Raw genomic sequence first — 17,512 nt, forward strand, 5'->3', positions numbered from 1 at the left:
AACACATGCAGTCACAGAGCTAGGAATTCGGCATTCCAGTTGGCGCTCTGCACAGTGATGTGATGCACTGGAGACCCGAGGAATATCTTGGTGCAGCCCTAGGCTGCTAAAAGTTGATTCCACCCACGAATTTGAGGAAGGTGTTGAGAGTTTTTGCACATTTATCCAGCTCTAATGTGGCCCTAGAATAGGCATTACATATCCAACCGAAAAAATGTAGCTTTCAAAATACATTTCGTTCAGCTTCTGTCGATAGTAAATAAACACAAACTACAAAAGTAAACAATAAATCCATTAACTTTAACGGTTGCGAAGCTTTGCAAGCTATACTTTCCATCAGAGTTGAATTAGCCCCACTTCGAGAGGTATAAATGTGGCATTTTTGTTGAAAACCAGCAGTATTTTCTCAGTCAGTCTGATCTTTTATCCTACTTCACATTTTCAATTTTGCTTCATCATTCATGAAGGCAGAATCAACTTTCAATGCTGAAAACCACGGAGCGCCATTTCATCTTCTAGGTGATCGTTTGACGACGCGTGCACGTTGATGCTGTGGTGTGAGTGGAAGAGGGTTTAGAGGTAGACGTGGCCGTAATTCCTCTGCTAAAAACCGGTTCCATCAGCTGGTGTTGACACGTCTGAGGTGACATCCCTTCTATCCGAGCTGTGGTAGCTGTATGATCTGGCACGCTGTCGTATACGACGATCCTTGCGGGTGTCGACGCTGCGTAGACGTCCAGAACCTCCTCTAATGACCACGGACACCAGCATCGTTACAGTACGTCCATGTTGTGCGGCAGTTCTCCGAAAGAACCATCCCGCCACTCAGAAGCCCACAGTTTGATCCCTTTCAAACTTGCTCAGTTGCAGGAAGCACGAGTTTGTCTCCGTGGCATGGTTGCGTGCTCTCTTCAAACGTTTCCATTACACTGAGCCTTCTGGCTTTCCCTATTAAAGGCTAGATATAGATGGTGCTCTGGTAGCTATGCTGCTACACCATCTATTGGCGGTTGACGTTGAAACCATTATCAGTACATCCACTGCCCCAAGGTGACATACACCGTCATTGGATCAAAATCGAAGTCGTCGTTCCAAATGTACTAATTTTTTTCCGGCATTGTATTTTGACATTTGAAAGAGGAAGTTGATCATCCTGTAAAAAGATTTCGCCGCAGCGAGAAACGCCTTTCATTTAATGATTGCCACCCCAGCTTGCTTATCATATCCGTGCCACTCTCTCCCTTATTTCTTGATAATGCAAAACGATTTGTCCTTCCTCACTGTCCGTCTCCGTCGCTCAGTGGTCAGTGTGGCTGACTGTTATGTGGAGGTCCTGTCTTCAGTTGCCTGTGCGGCCAGGTAATGTTCCTTGGTGGCAGGACTGGAATGGGTCGCACCCCGCCTCGCGATGCTATTTGAGGAGCTACTTGAGCGAGTACTAGTGGCTTCTAGGTCGGGGAACCCGATAAAGGCAGGGACAGAGGTGTGCTGACCCCCTGGCACTCCATATGGCATTCTAATGACGTCATATGGCAGAGTATGACACGGCAGCCCCTTGGTACTGAATGAACCAAGAAGACCAATACGTGGAGCTTAAGATTTAATGCCGCACTAACTTAAAATTAATTCGAATTCCCTTCAATTAATGAGACAACACATTTTCTTTTTGAAAGCAGATTTTATTTATTTATGATTCCAATATACCATATTATTCCCCGCTCATTTACCAGTCATCAGTCTTCTGGCTGGTTTGATCCTTTCCACCACCAATTCCTCTCCTGTGGCGACCTCTTCATCTCAGAGTAGCACTTGCAACCTACGTCATAAATTATTTGCTCGATGTATACCAATCTCTCTCTTCTTCCACAGTTTGTACCCTCTGCAGGTCCCCCTAGTACCATGGAAATTATTCCCTGATGTCTTAACAGATGTACTGTCACCCTGACCGTTCTTATTGTCAGTATTTTCTACATATTCTTTTCTCCTCCGTTTCTGTGCAGAACCTCCTCCGTCCTTACCTTATCCGTCCACCTAAATTGGAAACAACTGTAGCAGTAAGGCGTACTAACGACAATTTACATTAAAGGAGCAGTTTGAAAGATCCGGAAGAAAGAGACTTGGCAGAATTAGGGGAGAGGCTATGCAGGCTAAACAGGACGGGGAATAGAGCAGAAAGTACTAGCAGAGAACAGATGGACAATGTGGATGAGGAATGCAGAAAGCATTTCGTGACGGTACAGAACTATACGCACTATCCTGACGCCGCTGCTTCGCAACACCCGAAAATGTGGGTGGCTACGTTTCATGATTCTGTATTGACTTCTTGGGGGCACAAGTTAAGAATTAACTTTGGCTCAAATGGTTCAAATGGCTCTGAGCACTATGGGACTTAACATGTGAGGTCATCAGTCCCTTAGGACTTAGAACTACCTAAACCTAACTAACCTAAGGACTTCTCACACATCCATGCCCGAGGCAGGATTCGAACTTGCGACCGTAGCAAATTAAGTTTGTGTGTAATTATTTACGCGATGACGCCCGTGCTATAATGCAAGAAAAGATAAACAGATGTGTCACTTTCGAGGAATTTTGTAGGCTGTTCCTTGAGGAGCACTGGTGATTCCGGAACAGATTAGAAACAAAGTAACGTTATACATCGATGATGTACTCATAGCGGAGAAGAATTGGGTCGAACGTAATAGAACGCTAGAAATTTTATTAGATGCTTTAGCTAAGTCTGGAGTCACTGTGAGCCTGCGTAAGTCAGAGTTTGGCAAGAAGCAGATAGCTTTTTTAGGGCATGTCATATCTCCAGAGGGGACTAGGCCGAACCCGGGTAAATTATACGCGATTAGGGATTTTCCGGTAGCGAAGACAAAGCGACAAATACGTGGTTATCTGGGTTTACTCAATTTCTACAAGCGGTTTATTCAAATCAAAGGAATGGCTACGCCTCGACTGTACTACTTGAGTGGAAAGAAGGCTTTTTGGCCCTGGGATGCTGTGGCGCAGGACGAATTTGTTTCATTAAAAATGGCACTGTTAGAGGCTCCTCTACCAGGACATCCAAATTTGGATAAGGAGTTCTGTTTGGCGACCGATAGCTCACGTTGCGGGCTGGGAGTGACCCTGTTCCAAGAAATCGAGCGAGGAGGAACTATCATACAGCAACCATTTGCCTTTGCCAGTCGAGTACCGAGCAAGGCTGAGAAAAACTATTCGGTTACTGCGCTTGAGACTTTGGCGATCGTGCGGCGATCTAGTAAGTTCCGGTACTACTTGTGCGGGCGGCTTACTAAGATCTACACTGACCATAAAGCGGTCGTGTTCCTGTCGTCCGCCAAACTGACACACAGACGGTTGATGAGATGGGCACCGTACCTGCAGGATTTCGTAGTACACATACCTGGTAAGGAAAATGTAGTGGCAGATGCTCTATCTCGCAACCCATTAGGGAACCACAAGACTGAGGATACAGACATTAGGGAAAACTGGACTGATTTAATGTATATGCGTGAAGAGCCATTTGAAAATTGTATTAGAGACGCCACAGGGGCAATAGGAATTTTCCAGCTGAGAGACTTTGTTGGGAGGATAGTTAGAGATAAACTGTTGTTGTTGTTGTTGTTGTTGTCGTTGTGGTCTTCAGTCCTGAGACTGGTTTGATGCAGCTCTCCATGCTACTCTATCCTGTGCAAGATTCTACATCTCCCAGTACTTACTGCAACCTACATCCTTCTGAATCTGCTTAACGTATTCATCTCTTGGTCTCCCTCTACGATTTTTATCCTCCACGCTGCCCTCCAATGCTAAATTTGTGATCCCTTGATGCCTCAGAACATGTCCTACCAACCGGTCCCTTCTTCTCGTCAAGTTGTCCCACAAACTTCTCTTCTCCCCAATTTTATTCAATACCTCCTCATTAGTTATGTGATCTACCCATATAATCTTCAGCATTCTTCTGTAGCACCACATTTCGAAAACTCCTTTTCTCTTCTTGTCCAAACTATCTATCGTCCATATTTCACTTACATACATGGCTACACTCCATACACATACTTTCAGAAACGACTTCCTGACACTTAAATCTATACTCGATGTTAACAAATTTCTCTTCTTCAGAAATGCTTTTCTTGCCATTGCCAGTCAACATTTTATATCCTCCCTATTTCGACCATCATCACTTATTTTGCTCCCCAAATAGCAAAACTCCTTTACTACTTTAAGTGTCTCATTTCCTAATCTAATTCCCTCAGCATCATCTCACTTAATTCGACTACATTCCATTATCCTCGTTTTGCTTTTGTTGATTTTCATCTGATATCCTCCTTTCAAGATACTGTCCATTCCGTTCAACTGCTCTTCCAAGTCCTTTGCTGTCTCTGACAGAATTATAATGTCATCGGCGAACCTTAAAGTTTTTATTTCTTCTCCATGGATTTTAATACCTACTCCGAATTTTTCTTTTGTTTCCTTTACTGCTTGCTCAGTATACAGATTGAATAACATCGGGGAGAGCCTACACCCCTGTCTCACTCCCTTCCCAACCACTGCTTCTCTTCCATGTCCCTCGACTCTTATAACTGCCATCTGGTTTCCGTACAAATGGTAAATAGCCTTTCGCTCCCTGTACTTTACCCTGCCACCTTTAGAATTTGAAAGAGAGTATTCCAGTCAACATTGTCAAAAGCTTTCTCCAAGTGTACAAATACTAGAAACGTAGGTTTCCCTTTCCTTAATCTTTCTTCTAAGATAAGTTGTAAGGTCAGTATTGCCTCACGTGTTCCAATACTTCTACGGAATCCAAACTGATATTCCCCAAGGACGGCTTCTACTAGTTTTTCCATTCGTCTGTAAAGAATTCGCGTTAGTATTTTGCAGCTGTGGCTTATTAAACTGATTGTTCGGTAACTTTCACATCTGTCAACACCTGCTTTCTTTGGGATTGGAATTATTATATTCTACTTCAAATCTGAGGGTATTTCGTCTGTCTCATACATCTTGCTCACCAGATGGTAGGGTTTTGTCAGGACTGGCTCTCCCAAGGCCGTCAGTAGTTCTAATGGAATGTTGTCTACTCCCGGGGCCTTGTTTCGACTTAGGTCTTTCAGTGTTCAGTAAACTCTTCACGCAGTATCATATCTCCCATTTCATCTTCATCTACATCCTCTTCCCTTTCCATGATATTGTCCTCAAGTACATCGCCCTTGTATAGACCCTCTATATACTCCTTCCACCTTTCTGCTTTCCCCTCTTTGCTTAGAACTGGGTTTCTATCTGAGCTCTTGATATTCATACAAGTGGTTCTCTTTTCTCCAAAGGTCTCTTTAATTTTCCTGTAGGCAGTATCTATCTTACCCCTAGTGAGATAAGCCTCTACATCCTTACATTTGTCCTCTAGCCATCCCTGCTTAGCCATTTTGCACTTCCTGTCGATCTCATTTTTGAGACGTTTGTATTCCTTTTTGCCTGCCTCATTTACTGCATTTTTATATTTTTTCCTTTTCATCAATTAAATTCAATATTTCTTCTGTTACCCAAGGATTTCTACTAGCCCTCGTCTTTTTACCTACTTGATCCTCTGCTGCCTTCACTACTTCATCCCTCAGAGCTACCCAGTCTTTTTCTACTGTATTTCTTTCCCCCATTTGTGACAATTGTTCCCTTATGCTCTCCCTGAAACTCTGTACAAGCTCTGGTTTAATCAGTTTGTCCAGGTCCCATCTCCTTAAATTCCCACCTTTTTGCAGTTTCTTCAGTTTTAATCTCCAGTTCATAACCAATAGACTTTGGTCAGAGTCCACATGTGCCCCTGGAAATGTCTTACAATTTAATACCTGGTTCCTAAATCTCTGTCTTACCATTATATAACCTATCTGAAACCTTCTAGTCTTTCCAGGATTCTTCCATGTGTGCAACCTTCTTTTATGATTCTTGAACCAAGTGTTAGCTATGATTAGGTTATGCCCTGTGCAAAATTTTACCAGACGGCTTCCTCTTTCATTTCTTTCCCCCAATCCATATTCACCTACTATGTTTCCTTCTCTCCCTTTTCCTACTCTCGAATTCCAGTCACCCATGACTATTAAATTTTCGTCTCACTTCACAATCTGAATAATTTCTTTTATTTCATCATACATTTCTTCAATTTCTTAGACATCTGCAGAGCTAGTTGGCATATAAACTTGTACTACTGTAGTAGGCGTGGGCTTCGTATCTATCTTAGCCACAATAATGCGTTCACTATGTTGTTTGTAGTAGCTTACCCGCATTCCAATTTTCCTATTCATTATTAAACCTACTCCTGCATTACCCCTATTTGATTTTGTGTTTACAACCCTGTATTCACCTGACCGAAAGTATTGTTCCTTCTGCCACCGAACTTCACTAATTACCATTACATCTAACTTTAACCTATCTATTTCCCTTTTTAAATTTTCTAACCTACCTGCCCGATTAGGGGATCTGACATTCCACGCTCCGATCCTTAGAACGCCAGTTTTCCTTCTCCTGATAACGACGTCCTCTTGAGTAGTCCCCGCCCGGAGATCCGAATGGGGGCTATTTTAACTCCGGAATATTTTACCCAAGAGGACGCCATCATCATTTAATCATACAGTAAAGCTGCACGCCCTCGGGAAAAATTACGGTTGTAGTTTCCCCTTGCTTTCAGCCGTTCGCAGTACCAGAACAGCAAGGCCATTTTGGTTAATGTTATAGGGCCAGATCAGTCAATTATCCAAACTGTTGCCCCTGCAACTACTGAAAAGGCTGCTGCCCCTCTTCAGGAACCACACGTTTGTCTGGCCTCTCAACAGATACCCCTCCGTTGTGGTTGCACCTACGGTAGGGCTATCTGTATCGCTGACGCACGCAAGCCTCACCACCAACGGTCCGTGGTTCATGGGGGGTGCCGGTGCGGGGAGTGCAGCAAAATAACCAAAAGCTCGATCAATTTTGCAGGATAAAGGATAATATTTTGTTTTTTAGAAGAGAAAAGTCAGAGATTTGCGTCATTTGTGTACCAGATGTACTTGTAAACACGGCAATATGTTACGTGCACTTTTGCTACGGACATTACGGATCTAGAAAATGTATTTTACGTCTTAGGGAGTCGGTGTATTTCATGAACATGGAGAGGAGAGTTAGACTGGTTCGTAAGCAATGCGTTACTTGCCAGAAAGCAAAACCGATAACAGTGTCAACGAAACCTCCCATCCATCCAGTCGTACCGGAAAGATTGAGAGAACTAGCAGCGACGAACATTTTTGGGTCACTGCCTATGTCGATAGAAGAGTTTAGGTACGTGCTAGTAACGATTGAGCTAGTGTCAAAGTATGTCACATTGACGCCATTAAAGAGGGCCACGGCAAGAACTGTAGCTACGGGAGTAGAAAGAGATTTCATCAATAAAGTAGGGGGTGGGGGGGGAGGTCGAAAAAATGATCTCTGATAATGGACCTCAGTATAGATCTATAGTTTAGCAGAGAATGTGCGGAGGCGAAGGATCAAACCAATTTCATATCACTCTATCACCAGGCGAGCAATCCATGTGACGGATTATTAAGGAGTTAGTGCAGTTGTGCAGGATTCACTGTAATCGAAATCACAGGACCTGGAGTGTCTATTTAAGAGAGTTTGAGGAGATTTTGAAAGTCATGCCAAGTGGTGTAACAGTGATGGCGCCAGTTACTGTCATGTATAATCAAGCAGCACCAGATATTTTTAGATATATTGTAACGTACCTAGAAGGCACAATTACAAGGCATAGGGAAATAGTTAGACGCGCTATTGAAGGAATTAAAAAAGGGCTGAAGAAAAAGGGCAAAAAGGGAAAATTAGAGAAATAGAGTTATCTAGGGGAGATAAGGTGTTAATTATAGCGCACAGATTGTCCAAGAAATATCGGTTTCAAACAAACAAATTCTTTAACCTGTTTTGCAGGCCATTTCGAGTAAGGAGAGTTATCCATAAGAATACAGTGGAAGTTGAAACTTTAAGAAGTATACATTCAACGGGAGCACTCCATATATGTAACAGTTAATGAAATATAGAACTAAGAGAACAGACTCACAATAGTAATTATGGCTGAGGTGAATTAATGTAAAAAATAAAACGAATTATCTACGCCAAAGGACGACTAATCGTGAACCAAATGAGCTGAAAATACATGTTGGTATGTTGTAGGACTGAAATAATGATATTTTTAATGTGAATTAGTCGTGCTAATTTTATATGTTTTATTTTGATGCCGCGATGATGCGAGTCTTTGCGGATACGTTTTGAGGCCGCGATGAGGCGAGTCTTTGAGTATACGTTTTGAGGCCGCGATGAGGCGAGCTTTGTTATACTGTGTATGCGCAAGTTTGTGTAGGCTATACTGAGCCGTTAGGTAGTTTTATGGTATTTCTATGAGCAGGTGAGATTTTGTTAATAATGAATATTGCAGAAAGGGTACAAATGGACGGTGAACGATAGGAATGAAAAGTAATAATGAGGTCAACATAGAACGGGAGATAGAGAACGGAAAAGCGGAGGCAATGAAAGACTAAAATTATTGAGTCAGTCGTAAAAATGATTAATTAAAAACATTTAGAGAAAGGGGGACAACATGTTGCAATATTTTAATGGTTGTATTAATTTTTTTTTGTTTCTACACGTATGTTCTAGGAGGTAGTGATGTTTATGTGTAGAGAAACTAGAGGTCTACGAGTAATAAAGTAGGAAGACATCGAGAAGAACGAGGCAGACAGGTTGAGTAAAATGAAGATTAGAAGATGCCAAGTTATAAGAGCAACAGGTGGTATAATTTTTTTTGTTATTTGTGCAAAGGAGGAGGCACAAAAGATCTAATGCTGTGAATCTGAGCGAAAAACTGAGTACTACATACGTGAGTGACTTCGAATAGATGCATGATAGCAGAGAATGTGACTGGGAATCTTGGAATTATGAGGCCAAACAAGTAGATAGAAGACTGTATACATGTTGCATAAATGCTGAGTGATCTGTGAACCACGAGATTAGCCTGAATCGCCTAACCTGAACATTAAATCCTTGACCCAACCTAAACGTAAGTGACAGTTAGATTCAAAGTAACAGAAATATTTTCCGTGTGGTATTATGATCTACATTAATGGAGTGACAACAGTGACAACTCACTGAAGATGTTTTTTTGTTTGTCCCATAAAACTTTGTAGTGTTAGAACTTTTGGGGGGCTATGTGTAAGATAGGGAGAAGTCACTGCGGATAATTTTAGTTACATGTAAACTTGTGATTTAAACTGAAGGAAATATTTACTATGTGGTATTACATGAATGTCACTGAAGATGTTTTTTTGTCACATAACAACTTGTAATATTAAAAATTTTGTAGGGTGATGTGTAAGATAGGGGAAAAATCACTGAGGATAATTTTAGGCACATGCAAATTTGTGATTTAAACTGAAAGAAATATTCACCGTGTGGTATTACATGAACGTTGTGACAACAGTGAAAAGTCTCTGAAGTTTTTTTGCGATGTAAAAATCTGTAGTATTAAAAATTTTGGGGATTGATGTGTAAGATAAGAAGAAGTCGCTGATGATAATTTTTCGTCACGTGTAAATTTGTGATTTAAACTGAAAGAAGTATTTTCTATGTGGTATTGCATCAATGTTATGATAACAGTGACAAGCCACTGCAGATGTTTTTTGTCACATAAAAAATTTGTAGTATTAGAACTTATGGGGGTTAAGGTGTAAAGTGATAATTATGGGGTTCTTAGTACGTAAGTAGGATAAGTAAGATTGTAAGATAGGGAGAATACTAAGAATTGTTGGCTTGTGCAAATAATAGAGAAATGTCGCAACCAGAGGTACGCATGGGTGTGCCATGGCACAGACAGTGAAAGCGCGCGACAGTACGCCAGGAGGCACGGGCGAGCGTGGCAGAGCAAGGACAATGGGCGCTTACTGCCATGATACACACATCAAAGCTCAGCAGCATGACAGAGACACGGGGAGTATTTAGATGGAACTGTAGTAACTAGTGGATATAGTGTTTTGTGTGGAGATCAAGACTAAGGGCAAAATAAGAAAAATCATAGACGCCAAGGTGGGTCGAAACCTTAGGGAAACAGTAGGATGCACGTGAAAATGTTCGACTGAGAGTATTATATATAAATATTTGCTAACTGTAGCAATGGACAAACTATGAATTCAGGACTTGAAGCCTGACGATGTCAACGAAATAATTCCTTGTACTTTTTCAGTATTTTGATGTTGTTTCGGATTGAGGGTTGTATTTTGGAGTAAGAGGTGTATTTTGGATTAAGGGGAGTATAAAGTGTGGTGAAGTTCTCACTAAAGTCAATCCTGATAAAGTGTTTTGTTTTTCTGAATTTTGTTGAAGTGAGATGTCATACGAAGTTACTGTGGGCTATACAAAGTGAGAGATGTTGAGTGGAGTGTACATGTATAAATTATAAGAATTAGGAGTTGTAAGAGTAAATGCAATATGACACTAAAGACGCTCAACTAGTGCCAGTGTACATCAAAATAATGTTTTTCAATATGCATTGTGTTTTGGGTTAGAAATTCGTAAGAGTAAATACAATATGACACTAAAAGGACGTTCAGCTAGAGCCAGTGTACGTGAAAATAATATTTTTCAATAAGTATTTTGTTCTGTGTTAGAAATTCGTAATAGTAAAAGTAATATGACATTGTAAGGGGCACTCAACTAGTACCAGTGCACATAAAAATAATGCGGTGTAACATATCCTTTGTGTAATTTACCTTCTAATTTGTCATAACTGTTAAGAGCTGTAATTATTTTCTGACATTGTGGAAACTTCCATATGAGTGAAATGGACAGTTAATCTCAGGCAGCAATTAGATAAACTTCTTGTAATACGGGGTAACAGACAAGCTACTAACGTCCTTTAAGTCAACAATCTTGTATTCAATTATTTTTTTATATTTTGCTAACAGTTTAAACAAATTGCCTGCTATATGTCTTGGGATGTGGACCAGTACAGAGATTAGGGTCTCCTCTGTGATAGGTCATACATAACAAATTTTCACATCATTTTTAATAAAATGTGCGAGAATGTTCTTGCATGGCAAGTCCACTCTCTGGCCATTTTTTTAAACGGGATTGGTTGGTGATGAGTGGTGGCTGTTGTCTTTGGCAATGGCAATTCTTATTTATATTTCTGACAATCTAACAATACTTAATGCAATTGATCATCGGGTTCTTCTGAGAACACGAGTTTGATCGAAATAACATCACTTTTAGGTCATAATAATATCATTTAATTTACTAAACACAGACGTACTGTCGGTGTCTGCAAACCAACACCAAGTTATAAAAGAATGACCAGTTGAATCGAACTGTTTTTATTGATTCAATAAGTTAAGAATGCCCACTGTTTCCTATATTTCCTTATCCTAATGAGTCCACAGCAGGAGGGAGAAAGAAATGAAAGTGTGGAAATAACTGCAGGAAGAATGTTTGGGGAGATAATAAGGATCAAACGATATTTAGCGATTCTGGGTGTACGATAGGGAACAACTAGTCGATAGGCAGCGATTATAGAAGCTCTGAAACTTCAGCCTTTGGTTGCAGCGGGGTGTAGGTAGGTTAGATGGTCAGATAGTCAGATAGTTTCAGTCTTTGGGAGGAAAAGCGCTGGATATTTCTCATTGTGTAGAAGGGAGGTTTGACCGGCAACCTTAAACTGGGGAAATTCTGAGTCGCTGATTGGTTAGGAGCCGCCCCCACCATGAGCGGTCAGGTGAGCAGAACGGTAGAGTGGGTCCGAGTCGTGGGATGCTGCTGAAGACTTGGACGAGAGAGGACGCTTGTCTGAGATGAGTCTAGCCATGCTCGATTTAACTGTGAGAAATGGACCTTATTTATGATTAATGGTTTCACATTAGGTAAACAACCTTCTTTTGCAGCTAGACATAAAGTAATATTAATATTTTGGGGGACGAAATTCACTTAGGTAGATAATGTGCAGTAGTAGGTAATGTAAAATGGTTGCTTTCCTTTGTGATAGTAATTTGCAACTTTGTGGTTTTATAACAATTTCGCGGTGCATAATTTAATCTGATTTGTTTGAGCAAGAAAGTTCATCAGAAAAAATGAAAGATTTAAGTGTGTGTGGCAATTTACTTAGTTTTACACCTGGCGCTCACCAATTTTATAACAAGTAGATGCACGAGTGCTAGGGACCTATAGCATGTAAGTAGGAAGTGTGCTATTACATGAAATATGCGTGTTAAATTGAGTACTGTTATATATTTTCAATTTTCTTACATATCTGCAATGTTGAAAGATTTAGTAACGTGGATCCTTTGTTAACGACACGTGGTATCTCGTGTGAAAGCGTGTGTCGAAATTTAGCAAACCAAGGGAAGATAATGCTTCCTTATTCATGTTTACTTGAATGTAGAGTCACGTGGGGAGATTTTCTGAGTAATTAAAATTGCAAAGCGGGGAAAGAGATTAGTAAACTGATAACGTAGCCATGAATTTTTGCTGCAACAAAGTAAGTAGCTCATCTTGAGTGTGTGTATTTTGTATGTGTAATTTTGGGAGGGTTTTCATATTTCAAAGGGTGAATTTGTGTCGGGAGTAGGCAGCAGTACAATAGTGGTTATCAAAGTGAATGATCAAATCAAATTATATATAATAATTTTGGTTTTCGATGGAATACTTCTGAGTAGAGATAGTTACTGTATGGTGACATATGTTGGTGTAGTAATTGTATGTGCATATTGATTAATGGGTACAGTTGTGGAATATCCTTTTCTTCCGATCCAAAAGTTCGCACTTGTGTTTATAAGCGATACCATTCTGTAGGGGACCATAGTTTTAGTCAAAAGTCAGATACGTTAGCGATAAATAAAGATACAAAGTCAGATGCGCTAAATTTTACACTGTCAATAAGAAAGTCAGATGCGTTTAAATTACATAGGGGAATCTCATGCAAATTTCATGCTGTGTAAAGATCATCCGCGTTAATATTTCTTTAAAGAAGTGAATTTCTTTGTTCTTATAAATATCTGAAATGCTCAATGAATAAACCAATTTGTTCTATAAAAATTCAAATTTGAGCCGGAATATTCTTTCTATAAGAATAGACAAACCTTTCATTATTTTGTTTTATTGTCTGTTGAAAAAGAAATTTTATTTAATAATTTTACTAAATGTTTGAATGTCAATCATTGGGCCAAGCGGAATTGACATAGCTTTCAACTTTGGGAAATTATGCAAAGGTCCCGATAGTAAATCCATTGCACATAGTGTTAAACTGAAGCAGCAGTGGGTACGTTGCAGATATAACCATACAGTGTTTAATAAGAATTTATAACTCAAAGCTCTCATGGTATAGGAAGGCACTTGAAACAAGGAAACCCTTTGAAGACTACTGAATGTTAAGGCACTGTTGCTCACCCTGTTAGTCTTCTTATCAACTGTGTTTGCTTCTAATACATGTTATGTTACTGTTCCGACAGAACATACGCAACACCATCTCTATTGCTTCATAGCTACTTCTATGCGGTTTCTTGCAAGATTTATGTGTATAATCTATCGGCGCTAGTCTGACATCTGTTAAAGTCAGTTGTAATATACTAAAACAGAAATTCGAATGCTGCCGTGACTGTGCTGAGGTCAGCCACGACATACAAGCCAATGATGAAAACAAAACATTCTAATCCAAGTCTATAGCAATGTATACCTTTAAATTGTTCTTTAAACAGGTTGACATAGAACACAACCATATGAAGAACGCAAGAGCTTCGAGGTAGGCACAAGCAACTGCTGACACTGCTCTGTGGCTAGCATTTACAGTACACAGTAAAGGAGGGGCCCAGAAGATATGTAGAGGGAGGGGCAGTGGGTGGCCAATGTCAGGGTATGAGGCACTGTGGGGACAGCACATCCGTTGGTACTCTCGACATACCACATGAGTGGCAACTCCGTCTCATGGATGTTAACTATGGGCAGCACTCCCGAAAGCATTTTAGAGACCGAGAGCGAAAACTGATAATAGAGCCAGAGTGGGGTGGCTTCAGTACCCGATGCAGAATTGCAGCACCATCCGGAGTTGGTGCATGTGAAGTACTTTGACTTGATTTCTTCCACTCACCAATGTAGAACACTAAAGAATTAGAAACGGCGTTAAAGTTGACTCTGTCGACACCTCGCCTGTTCGTATTGAACATTTGCTGTTTGAAAGCCAAGATCACTCGTCCCGCCTCACTATTATAAAGTAAGTGGGTAGGCACGACATCGATTTGTAGTAGGATTCTGGGAGATATATTGTGTTCTAAAATTACGACATACCGCGAAGAAAACGATCTATTGTCAAGTATCAAGCACGGATTTAGAATTTTTTTCATACTGCTGCCTTTTTATTCACGCTAAGTCAGTCGACAGGGGATTCATCTTGATTCCATGTTTCTAGATTTTCAGAATGCTTCTGGCACCATCCTTCACAAGTAATTTCTAATCAAAAAAAAATTCTGTGACACTGGATTCTTAATTTTTTCCCAGAAAGTTCACAGTTCGTAGCAATTGACAGGAAGTCATCTAATGACACCGAAGTGATAACTGAGTTTCCTCAAGGAAGTGCCCTAGGCCCACAGTTGTTTTTAATTAGTGTAACCTGTTTAGGAAACCTATTTTGATTGTTAGCAGATGAGTTTGTTGTTTACACTCTTGCAGATTCCTCAGAAGGTCCAAAGGAATACCAAAATGATTTAGACAATGTATCTGTGTGTTGCAATAAAGTGGCATTTAACCGGAAATAAAAGAAGATGTGGGATTCTCCACGAGAATAATAAGCATTAGATTTTGCTTAGGTGATGAATAACACACATTTAGAAGTTGTAGATTCAATAAGTACCTTGGGATCACTATTACAAACAAAATCGAGCAATCATGTAGAAAATGTGAGACCCAAGGGCGGCTTTATTTGGTAGAACACTTAGGAACTGAAACAAATCTACTAAAGGCACTGCTTACACAACCCTTCTCCCTCGTTTTCTGGAGTACTGCTGTGTACTATGAGCTCCCTACCAGACAGAACCATCGGACGACAACGAAAAGGTTCAAATAAGGGCAGCTCGTTTCGCACTTTCGAGAAATGGCGAAAATGTCACAGATTATGATAAACGAGTTGGTGCGGGAATCGTTAAAACAAAGGCATTTCTCGTTGCTGGAAGATCTTTTTAGACGTTTCAATCACTAACTTTCTCTTCCCAATGCGAAAACATTTTATTCACCCTCACGGATACAGGGAAAAGGGGAAGAGAAATCAGAGCTTCCACGAAACAAATTATTTAACTTAGAACGAAGTTTAGCTCTTGAGTGAAGTCCCATGCTTTTACACTTGAGTGAGCTAGTTACATTTATGTAATGCTAGACACTTAAATATGTCATCTATGACAAAGCTTTTAATAATTTTAGAATTGTAGAATGTCTAACCGTGACCTAAATTTGTTTGGACTATGATTTAGGCAATCGTATTATTTTGAAGCTGCTTAAATGGGTCTTTTTCCTAACCACTTTTGACATACACTGCTGTTCTTGTCTTAGGCATTGCTACAATGACTTCGAAAAATCCAATAAACCACAGTGCGTGTCTTCAGCAGTAGGAGCAGGAATAGTATAACCTTATCTTTTGATTTTTATCACCTGAAAAAAAATACTATTTGCTAAAGAACATGATCGATAGTCCCGAGTGACAAAAGCTGAGAGTTGGTCTGTATATTCATCTAAATCATTAACAAGGATTTTCCTGAAATTTAATTTCTTGGCTTTAATGAAAACATGAAGCAAGCAAACACAGTTTCCTACAACTCAAATTAACCACGAATTATGGCAAAACGATTGTCTCAGTAGATGAGCATAACTTAAGAAACTTGAGAAACTTTTCTATAGGCTGAAGGCATTTCCTCTGTCTCTTCTTTTACGTCTCATTAATATTGCTGAACAAACATTTATACTGCCAATAATATTTTTTTATTCAACAACACGACTATGCATAATTACTTGAAAGAAAGGAACTAATTAGCTTCAAGTAATACGACCACATGTTATTACAAATCATCTTGACAAGGATGTTGTCCATAACTAATTAACATGAACTTTTCCTAACGTAACCGTTCCTCCCCTCACACATGTAACTATAAAACAAAAACGTTTTCGCCTGCTTAACTGAAACATAGACGTGTAGGCAGTGAGCAGTTAACACATTACGGTATCTTAAAAAACAATTAAACAATAATTAATCAAGTAGTGTTAGCGTCTCGTGTGAAACATGTAACTGCTGCTCATCGTGTTGCATTTCTTGGCTACAATTCTCGCTGGATTTGTGGTGCAGGCAGTTACGACATAAATCTGGACTACAAATATCAACTGCAACAAACAGTTGTAATACATTGAAGTGTTAAAGTCTATGGCTCGCAGCTGCTGTAACCAAACTATTGTTACTTGGGGAGACAGTGAAATTTTGCTACGGCGAAAATTTTCAACATCGAAAAGAGATTATTTGATTTAAACAAAAAACATCAAAAATTTGTTGTTATTCTTGTGTTCCATAGACACTCCATTTTATGATATTTAATGTATTACGCGAATTCACTTATTAGATACCATTATAATTACGGAACTTTCAGAACAGGAATGTTAAACAAAAAGTTTATTTCACTGATCAGGCACAAACTCCTCATCAGACTCACCAGTACTGACCTCTGACAAAAGGCTCCGAAAGACACAGACAAAGCCTTCTGACGACATATCCTACCACTCGTGCTTAAATAGTTTCTGTGACATCACACACTACTGACTTCAAGACACACATTCCAATAACGACCACTGTTCAAATTTAAAGCTAAGTACATATATGCATAATATACTACATTACAGTGAAAACTATTGCACTTATTTTGCAACCTCTCATTGAAATATCCAAATAATACTAAACAAGTTATTAACAAAGGTTACGTAGCATACCTACATCTACAACATGACAATACATACATAAAACTATAGACATTTATATATAACAGCAAACTGTGAATACTCATGGATAAGGAATATTACGTAACTTTCCAGGACACTCATGCCGCCTCTAGATTACATATAACTGTGGGGGATTTATAGAACTGCGCATTAACTTTTAAACCTTCTCTGTGTAACGAAAAACCACTCCAGAGCTGCAAATTTTAATTTTTTTATTCACTCGGTGACTAGTTTCGGGCCGAGACCCATTTTCGAATCATCGTAGCACAGTCAAAAATGGTATTACCGAAGACGTGAAAACCACGTCAAAAATATGCCACGGACAGTTACAGCGCATACAGCTGCAAATTTTCTGGTGTATTGATTTTTCTGTACCATGTTTGTATGATCTGTAACGTAATTTCGTTGAAAAGAAATAATATTCCTTTTCATTTCATCCATCTTAGCTGCAATTGAATCATCTCCATCCTTCAGTCAGCGTGCACACTCCGAT

Source organism: Schistocerca piceifrons, chromosome 7 (assembly GCF_021461385.2).
Source record: "Schistocerca piceifrons isolate TAMUIC-IGC-003096 chromosome 7, iqSchPice1.1, whole genome shotgun sequence".
Taxonomy (NCBI): domain Eukaryota; kingdom Metazoa; phylum Arthropoda; class Insecta; order Orthoptera; family Acrididae; genus Schistocerca; species Schistocerca piceifrons.